Source organism: Oncorhynchus kisutch, linkage group LG28 (assembly GCF_002021735.2).
Source record: "Oncorhynchus kisutch isolate 150728-3 linkage group LG28, Okis_V2, whole genome shotgun sequence".
Classification (NCBI taxonomy): Eukaryota; Metazoa; Chordata; class Actinopteri; order Salmoniformes; family Salmonidae; genus Oncorhynchus; species Oncorhynchus kisutch.
In genome coordinates, this window is record NC_034201.2 from 14482808 (window position 1) to 14493592 (window position 10785).

Genomic DNA, 10785 nt, shown 5'->3' on the forward strand with positions numbered 1-10785 from the left:
TAACATCTGCTAACCATGTGTATGTGACAAATAAATTTGATTTGATTTGATTTGATTTGATAGTAGGCCTGATTAACAATAATTACAAAAAAGCCTACAGGGAGGAGGTGAGAGTTCCTGTATGTTATCACTATTACACCATGAGTCATTAATCATGAAACATACACCCCCACCCTTCTTCCCGGAGAGATGTTTATTCCTGTTGACGCGATGAAATGAGAATCCAGATGGCTGGACCAACTCCAACAATATACCCCGAGAGAGCTTTCCGTGAAACAGAGTATGTTTCAATCCCTGATGTCTCTCTGGACAGAAACCATTGCCCTGATCTTGTCAACTTTGTTATCCAGGGACTGAACTTTAGCGAGTAATATACTTGGAAGCAGTGGGTGGTGTGCGCGCCTCCTAAGTCATACCAGAAGACCGCTCTGAGTGCCCCTTTTTCACTGGCGTTGTTTTGGGTCGGCCTTTGGAATCAGTTCAATTGCCCTGGGTATTGTGAACAAAGGATCTGCTTTGGGAAAGTCGTATTCCTGGTTGTAATGCTGGTAGTGCTGGTGAGGTACCGCCGCTCTGAAATCCAATAGTTCTTCCCGGCTTTATGTAATAACAATGTATGATTTAATATGGCAAAGTTTCCTAAGAACTAGAAGCGATGCGTGTGTGTGTGTGCATGTCTGTGTGGGTGTGTTCATGAGTGAATGCATGTGTGCTAAGGTGCAGAGAAACAGAGCAGGTGGTAAGTCCAGTTTTAGTGTTCAGCAGTCTGATGGCTTGTAGATATAAACTGTCTCTGAGCCTGTTGTCTGGTGAGGACCTGCCTTACAACAGGCCTACAAGCCCTCAGCCCAGTCTCTCTCTCAGCCTATTGTGGACAGTCTGAGCACTGATGGAGGGATTGTGCTTTCCTGGTGTAACTCGGGCAGTTGTTGTAGCCATCTTGTACCTGTCCTGCAGGTGTGATGTTTGAATGTACCGATCCTGTGCAGGTGTTGTTACACGTGGTCTGCCACTGCGAGGACGATCAGCTGTCCGTCCTGTCTCCATGTAGCGCTGTCTTATGCGTCTCACAGTACGGACATCTGCAGTCCTCATGACTACTTGCAGCATACCTAAGGCACGTTCACGCAGATGAGCAGTGTCCTTGGGCATCTTTCTTTTGGTGTTTTTCAGAGTCAGTCAAATGACCTCTTTAGTGTCTTAAGTTTTCATAACTGTGACCTTAATTGCCTACCATCTATAAGCTGTTAGTGTCTTAACGACCGTTCCACAGGTGCATGTTCATTAATTGTTTATAGTTCATTGAACAAGCATGGGAAACAGTGTTTAAACCCTTTACATTGAAGATCTGTGAAGTGTTTTTGATTTTTACGAAGTATTTTTGAATGTCAGGGTCCTGAAAAAGGGGCATTTCTTTATTTGCTGAGTTTAGGAGCTATGTTGACTATGATGTAGGCTGTGTGTAACGGTTAGCGATTATGATATGAAGGTATGGCTTGGAAAGGTTTTTTCGTCTGGTTACAGAGAGCTGATGTGTTGTGCACTGAAGTCCACATGCAAAGGGACAAGGTGACAGGAGGAGAGCGCGTAGATACGAGAAGGAATTATACAACAAGCAAAATGATCATGCCGTTTGTATGTGGCTGCTATGACTTTGTTTGTGTGTGACCAGGGGTGTATTCATTCCACCGACTCGGGGATAAACATTAATTTTCCAATAGAAACTCTCGTTTGCAACTGTTGGACTAATGATTACACCCTAGATCAGCTAGATGCAGGCAAGTGTGTGCAAGTCGGTATTGAATGTCTGTAACCTTGATTACTCAAATGTTTCTCTCGACCTGTGCTGTTGTAAACTTTTGTAAACTTTTATTCATAAGTTAGGTTGTAGCAAACTCATGATGGGTATAGTGAGAATTTGAGTATGTATTATCCTAAACCTATCGATGATACATTGATCTGGGTGAATGGAATATGAATGGCAGTCATCCAATATGCTGTAATATAAGGCAATGCTCATAAAAATAATGATCACCCTCCATCATCTTAAACGTCACCGACCGCCACTGGTGTCCGTATATTGTTATTTTAGTGCCACCTGTTGGTTTTAACTGTGAATTCTACATCAGTCTATGGCTGAGCTGAGCTGAGCAGCGTGTCATTTTGTCAGATGATATGAAGTATGCCTCCATCGGAGGCTATGGCTTGTGTATCTTGGCTAAATTGGTTAATAGCCTATGTCACTCTGGTTGTTGGAGCTGTCTGTATAGATGGTAGCTACTATATATAACAGAAATATAAAGGTTTGAGGTCAATTGCTTTGCACCTACTAGTAAAGCCTACTACAAAGGGAGTGAAGTAAAACGTTGGTTGACCTTGAATTCATTTCCCCAGAAATATAGGACCTTTAAGTACAACGCTCTTAACACTTGTTTATCATGTTTTAAAATGTAAGATTGTACAGTGAAACTAAAGCACTGCAATATGATCATATTAGCTATGGTGTCACTGTACTGTATAAAAAGGAAGCATTGAGGCAAGGATGAATCATGCCCAGCTTTACGAGGCTGCCACCAGAGATGTTTTAGGCTCCAGGCCCCAGGACATTTCAGCTCAGCCATTTTACTGTATCCCTCTGTGTGGTTTCTCTGAGCAAGAGATTTTAAGATGACCATAAGCATGTTGTCTAATTTGACCAACATATTTGAGGAATGATTATCTTCATTCACTAATGGCTCGGCTAATTAGCAAACACCACTTGGTCTGCAACACTAGGCACACAGCAATTTCCGGTATTTGGAAAAGGAGTAGAGAATATCTCTGCCTTTCTATGGACCCACCTGGGAGGCAGGCAACCTAAAGCATATCTAATTTCAATAATATTATGTGGAGGCCAGGGCCATATGTTAATCAAGGTGATTGGTTTTAAATATCACCGCCAAATTAATTTGACTGAAAAATAAAAGTGAAATGAAAAATATACATTTGCTAAAGTCACTGAGACGACCACAAGTTACATTTTTAATGACAGATTTTAGATTTTAGAGACACCGTAAAGTTGTGGTATTAGCTTGTAGGGGTTTTTAGTCACAAAGGTGATAGAGAATGTAAGTCCTTGTCTGTTACTCGAGGGGCTCCTTCGAGGGGATTTTCCAGCCTTTGAGCGTCATGGTCCTATTCTGGCTGGCACAGGAATATTGAGTCTTTACAGCTTTTGACAGATGGTCTCAGTTTAAAGATTTAAGGATCAGTTATATGTGTACCGAGGGAAAGCGGTGGCAGGAGGGAGGAATCTCAGTCGTGGAAAAGCACATCTCTTTTCGCATTCCTGTCAGGCAGAGCAGAGGCTTGGTTACCTTACCAAGGGTTACGTTTAGACTGGAATATTGGGAGAGGGATTCTCAATAGCGGAAAACATGTGTGCCCAAAGCGGGATTGGGGGTTCAGTAAAGAGGAATTGGCTGCAGCCTTTAGGGAATATTTCCAGGGCGCTGAAGCTCGGCGGGGGATGGTTTCTGATTGATTGTGGTTCTGTCTGACTTGTGAAATATGCTCTGGCTCCAGGTGGTATGGGAAGGAGACTCATCAGCAGACAGGTACATGCGGGCACATAGCATGCACCATAATATCTCAGTAAACAACGCTGGCAGGAGAAGGGGATACTGTTGCTCCCCTCACTGATGGGAAAGAACGAGACTTCCCTCAATTAATGCAACATAATCAAAATGCTCAGAACATGTATTTAAATTCCTCAAGCTTAACTATATTTTGTGATTTGTCACAGGAGAAAAAAAGAGTCCTGCCAGAGGACAAATGAATGCATTCAATCTGGCCTTCATATGAAAAGCAGAGTGCAGCATGGGAGACGGTAATGAATAAAATTACATTAAGTGCAAAATAACAAAGCGCAATGTGCTAGCTATGCTGTCACAAAGGTGAGAGTGAAATATTTTGAGTCATCAAAACTCTACAGTGAAACAGGGCTAGGCTAGCAATAAGGCATTACAACCCGGGGATTATCGTATGATAACTCCCGACTAAGAGCTGTTTAAATGAGTAAATTAATTTTATTTCATCCTTCCCCCTCACGATATAATCCGGGCAAATGCCTGTTGTTAATTCTTAGATTCTGAAGTTGCTAGCCAAACGAGCTGGTCGGCCATTCTATTGGCATGGCTGAATCCAAAGTTCTAAGCAAAAAAGGTTGCCAAGGAGTTGAAATGACAGCAAACTATGTGCATTTTTATTTATTTTACCTTTGTTTCTATTGCCATTAATGGTCCTGATAAATGTATTTGCCTGGCTCAGAGAAGCTGTCAATCTTGTCACGTTCATTCGCTCTAGTATGTAGGGTGCCCACCCACCCTGCCCAGAGTGATCAAATGTAACTTCTGTATGTTAGAAAGTACATTATTCATGTTCTGAATCGTTCAGTGGGATCTTTCTCTAACATTTCATTAACAGTAGCGGTGCATGGGTAAGATCACTGGGGACGCCAGAAAAAAAGTCATATTACAACCTACAGTGGCAAGAAAAAGTATGTGAACCCTTTTGAATTACCTGGATTTCTGCATAAATTTGACATAACATTTGATCTGATCTATGTCACAACAATACACACACACAGTGTGTGCTTAAACTAATAACACACAAAGAATTGTATTTTTCTGGTCAATATTGAATACATCATGTAAACATTCACAGTGTAGGTTGGAAAAAGTATGTGAACGCCTAGGCTAATGACTTCTCCAAAAGCTAATTGGAGTCGGGAGTCAACTAATCTGGAGTTGAATCAATGAGACGAGTTTGGAGAATTTAGTTAGAGTGGCCTGCCCCATAAAAACCACTCACAAAATTTGAGTTTGCTATTCAGAAGAAGCATTGCCTGATGTGAACCATGCCTTGAACAATAGAGATCTCTTAAAAATGGTTGCCCGGCATAAAGCTGGAAAGGGTTACAAAGGTATCTCTAAAAGTCAGTCCACGGTAAGACAAATTGTCTATAAATGGAGAAATTTCAGCACTGTTGCTACTCTCCCTAGGAGTGGCCATCTGTCACGTTCTGACCATAGTTCTTTTGTGTTTTCTTTGTTTTAGTGTTGGTCAGGACGTGAGCTGAGTGGGCATTCTATGTTTTGTGTTTCTATGTTGGGTTTGTTGTTTGGCCTGATATGGTTCTTAATCAGAGGCAGGTGTTTGTCATTGTCTCTGATTGGGAACCATATTTAGGTAGCCTGTTTTGTGTTGGGTTTTGTGAGTGGTTGTCTTCTGTCTTTGTGTCTATGCACCAGATAGGACTGTTTTGGTTTTTTCACATTTGTTGTTTTGTATTTTGTAGTGTTCACGTTTATTGTCCTTATTAAACATGTTGAACACTAACCACGCTGCATTCTGGTCCTTCATCGGAAGAAAACCGTTACAGAACCACCCACCAACCAAGGACCAAGCGGCGTGGTAACAGGCAACAGCAGCAGCAGCAGGAGAGGCAGCAATGTCAGGACTCCTGGAAATAGGAGGACGTTTTGAACGGCCAGGGTTGCTACACATGGGAGAAGATCCTGGCTGGAAGGGATCGCCTCCCATGGGAACAGGTGGAGGCAGCTAGGAGAGCGGAGGCAGCCGGAGAGAGGAGCCAGCAATATTAGGGAACACGGCTGGCAAGGAAGCCTGAGAGGGGGCACACAGGGAGTATGGCGAAGCCAGGTAGGAGACCTGAGCCAACTTCCTGTGCTTACCGGAGAGCGAGAGAGACCGGGCAGGCACCGTGTTATGCTGTGGAGCGCACGGTGTCCCCAGTGCGGGTGCATAGCCCGGTGCGGTACATACCAGCTCCTCGTATCGGCCGGGCTAGAGTGGGCATTGAGCCAGGTGCCACGAAGCCGGCTCAACGCATCTGGTCTCCAGTGCGTCTCCTTGGGCCGGCATACATGGCACCAGCCTTACGCATGGTGTCCCCGGTTCGCCAGCACAGCCCAGTGCGGGATATTCCACCTCGCCTGGCAGGGAGACCGGGAGCATTCAACCAGGTAAGGTTGGGCAGGCTCGGTGCTCAAGAGCTCCAGTGCGCCTGCACGGTCCGGTCTATCCAGTACCACCTCCACGCACCAGCGCTCTGGTGGCAGGCCCCCGCACCAGGCTGTCTCTCCATCTCATCCCTACGGGTGCTCCCGCTTTTCCAGTGCTGCCAGAGCCTCCCGCCTGTCCAGAGCTGCTAGAGTCTCCCGCCTGTCCAGAGCTGCTAGAGTCTCCTGCCTGTCCAGAGCTTCTAGAGTCTCCCGCCTGTCCAGAGCTGCTAGAGTCTCTCGCCTGTCCAGAGCTGCTAGAGTCTCCCGCCTGTCCAGAGCTGCTAGAGTCTCCCGCCTGTCCAGAGCTGCTAGGGTCTCCCGCCTGTCCAGAGCTGCTAGTGTCTCCCGTCTGTCCAGAGCTGCTAGTGTCTCCCGCCTGTCCAGAGCTGCTAGAGTCTCCCGCCTGTCCAGAGCTGCTAGAGTCTCCCGCCTGTCCAGAGCTGCTAGAGTCTCCCGCCTGTCCAGAGCTGCTAGAGTCTCCCGCCTGTCCAGAGCTGCTAGAGTCTCCAGTCTGCAAGGAGCCGCCAGAGCCGCCAGTCTGCAAGGAGCCGCCAGAGCCGCCAGTCTGCAAGGAGCCGCCAGAGCCGCCAGTCTGCCAGGGGCCGCCAGAGCCGCCGCCAGTCTGCCAGGGGCCGCCAGAGCCGCCAGTCAGCCAGGAGCCGCCAGAGCCGCCAGTCAGCCAGGAGCCGCCAGAGCCGCCAGTCAGCCAGGATCCGCCAGAGCCGCCAGTCAGCCAGGATCCGCCAGAGCCGCCAGTCAGCCAGGATCAGCCAGAGCCGCCAGTCAGCCAGGAACCTCCAGAGCCGCCAGTCAGCCAGGATCCGCCAGAGCCGCCATTCAGCCAGGATCCGCCAGAGTCGCCATTCAGCCAGGATCTGCCAGAGCCGCCATTCAGCCAGGATCTGCCAGAGCCGCCATTCAGCCAGGATCTGCCAGAGCCGTCAGTCAGCCAGAAGCTGCCAGAACCGTCAGTCAGCCAGAAGCTGCCAAAGCCTTCAACCAGCCTGAGCTACCTCTCAGTCCTGAGCTACCCCTCAGTCCTGAGCTACCCCTCAGTCCTGAGCTGCCCCTCAGTCCTGAGGTGCCCCTCATTCCTGAGCTGCCCCTCAGTCCGGTGCTGCCCCTCAGTCCGAAGGAGTTTGTTTAGTCCAGTGGGGCCCTTTAGTAGGGTTGCCAGTCCAAGGTCGGTGGCGAGGGTCGCCGTTCCTAGGAGGACACTAAAGCGGACAAAGACTATGGTGGAGTGGGGTCCACGTCCTGCGCCAGAGCCGCCACCGCGGACAGATGCCCACCCAGACACTCCCCATATAGGTTCGGGTTCCGTAGTCCACACCTTGGGGGGTGGTACTGTCACGTTCTGACCATAGTTCTTTTGTGTTTTCTTTGTTTTAGTGTTGGTCAGGACGTGAGCTGAGTGGGCATTCTATGTTTTGTGTTTCTATGTTGGGTTTGTTGTTTGGCCTGATATGGTACTTAATCAGAGGCAGGTGTTTGTCATTGTCTCTGATTGGGAACCATATTTAGGTAGCCTGTTTTGTGTTGGGTTTTGTGGGTGGTTGTCTTCTGTCTTTGTGTCTATGCACCAGTTAGGACTGTTTTGGTTTTTTCACATTTGTTGTTTTGTATTTTGTAGTGTTCACGTTTATTGTCCTAATTAAACGTTGAACACTAACCACGCTGCATTTTGGTCCTCCTCTCCTTCAACGGAAGAAAACCGTTACACCATCCTGCAAAGATGACTGCAAGAGCACAGCGCAGAATGATCAATGAGGTTAATGTCGTCATTCAGCCACTACTCGGTGAAACATAAGATCTTACCGTTTTTGATGTCCTGTTGGTAGGCTATATGTGCCTTCCGTTCGCCCCATTTATTTCCCAGAGATTGAACGTTAGCTAGCAGGACGGAAGGCAAAGATAGACTAGCCACTCGTCGCCTGATCCTCACAAGGCACCCTGATTGGATAGTTGGCGCCGACAGAGATGGTTGCCTAGCTTCGAGAAACTATGATTTTTTTAATGTATTATTCCTTACATTGTTACCACAGGAAATCTTCAGTCTTATTACATACAGACAGGATGGACTATTGGATATAAGAGCAACATCAACTTACCAACATTACATTGACCAGGAATACGACTTTCCCGAAGCGGATCCGATGTTCGGACCACCATCCAGGATAATGGATCTAATTCCAGAAGCCATCCCAAAACAACGGCGCTGCAGAAGGAGCGGCCTCCTGGTCAGGCTCCGTAGACGTGCACATCAACCACCGCTCCCGAGTATACTACTTGCCAATGTCCAGTCTCCTGACAACAAGGTAGACGAATTGTGAGCAATAGTTGCCTTCCAGAGAGATATCAGCGATTGAGCACGAGTAACACGTGGATAACTCTGTGCCAGCTCATTGGAGAGAGAGTGGTCACTTTTATCCATTACTTCCAATACGGGTACTACCTTTCCTCCGGCAATATCGTTACCCATTATAAAGGTCACAACTTTTACTGGAAACATAGGACGTACCCCCACTCTGAATATTCCACTGGTTAACTCAGAGTGCACACTCACAAAGTGCAATGGCATTGGGACAAAACCCATTTCAATACCCTGAACTAACACACTGGAACCACAGTATGTATCGTCGGATAAAGGCAACACATCAGACAATATAAACGACTGCGCCGCTCCATTATCTCTAAGGATTTTAACCGGATGCTGAGACGAGTCGTCATTCGCTAGGGACACAAACCCCTCGAAAATGAATGGTTCATAACTGAGGTTGTGTACTGAGTCTTTCAAACTACAGTTACCCTAAGGCACCTGTTTCGTTTCAGACCTCACAACCGTACGAATTACACCAACACCTCTTGGCGGCTTGGCACGAATAGGCATCCCTTGTTTGCGTTTAAGCAGGAAGTAATCATTAATCATATGTCCCACCTTATGACAATAGAAACAGGGACGCTAATTTTTCTGGTGTGATTGATATACTGCTGGCCGACTAGGGCTACAAGTAGACAACTCAGTGGCTCTACTCTCAGTATGAGCCAAAAACACACTCTTGTGCGTCAACACAAACTCATCTGCCAACACAGACATTTCAGACAGGGAGGATACTTTCTGTTCGTTTAAGTAAACTACAATGCTTTCTGGTAAGCAATTGTTAAACTCTTCCAACAAGATTAACTCCCGGAGAGAGATGAAATCAGTTACCTTACTAGCAGCATGCCATTTATCAAACAGATTTCCCTTGTCTCTAGCAAATTCCACATCTTATGAGACCTAAATCTCTGTCGGTATGCCTCAGGCACAAGCTCATAGGCGCGAAGAACAGTAACTTTGACCACTTCATAATTCAAACTGTCTTCCAGAGGTAGCGCTAACAAAACCTCTTGGGCTTTACCAGTTAATTTACACTGAAGTAATAGGCACCATACCTCTTCAGGCCATTACAATGCTACGGCTATATGTTCAAAAACACAAAAGTAGGAGTCAACCTCTGACTCTCTGAACAAAGGTACTAAGGCAATCTGCCTACTAATGTCGGACGTGTTGGAAGCTCCAGCTGGTGAGGACGACTCACTAATAGTCACAGCCGGAACAGAGGCTAGCATCGCTGTGTCTGCCTCCAGTTCCATCTGGCTCATTTTGAACTCCAAATGTCGCTGGTCTCTTTCTTTTTCTGCCTCAATTTTACACATCTCCAATTGGAGAGTCTCCCACCTAATTTGGGCTCTCTCTTCCACCTCCAGTTGAAACTGTATTGAACGGACATCCCTCCTGGCGTCATCGGTTGACAGTGGGGAGAGTGGATCAAAACGGGGCAACGTGGCTGGAGCTTTAGCCTCGCCCTCATTCTCAGACACCAACGGGCTTACAGGAGCAGCAACATCCCCTACAGGGGTAGTAGTTTCAGGCAGCGGTAATACAAGCACCTGCTCTTCCAACAAAACATTTAACACTAGCTGTTTAACCTCCGCCTTAACTACATTCTGCGGAATTGATACAGAATAATGGTCAGCCAAGGTCTGTAAATCAACTTTAGGACATTTGTCAAAAACCTCCCACGAAAGGTTATCCAAAAAAGATTTCAAATTAAAAGTAGCCATCTTGAACTACTACACATGAGCCAACTAATAGCAAACACTAATGCCACATCAGCTATGACGCTCAACACTTAACTATACCACTAACAATCTGCACGAGCGGCATGGGTGTCAGTTATGACATTTCCCGGATGAGCCCCCACTTATGTTACGAATCCCTTTTTGGCCCGGCAGTCTAGGGAGGATGGCAACGAGACCCGTAACATAACTCGTGCAAATGATAATAGTGACAAAGTAAAAGTGCCAACGAAAAACCACAGACAACTTCATTACCGTCAAATATTCTGGGTTTATTTGAAAACACACGGTAAAGGGGGGGCAGGAAAAGGGGCTGAGCTGGTCCCAAGGAAAGAAACAAATATCCAAGAACACCCCTAAGCTAGACTCACCTACTACTATACAGCTAACTAACTAACCAAAAATACAGTGGGTGGTCCGCCCAGTTCTACCTAGTGTTCTTAGACAAAGTAGTCCTACAGGTAGTGTATGCCCATGGGCAAATTGTCTTGGTTCCCCCTTTTCCCACCATCAAACACCATAATACAAACAATGCTCACAAGTGGGGACAAAGTGATCTGGAGGTGACAGAGATATTGACAGCGAGATTGATAGAGCG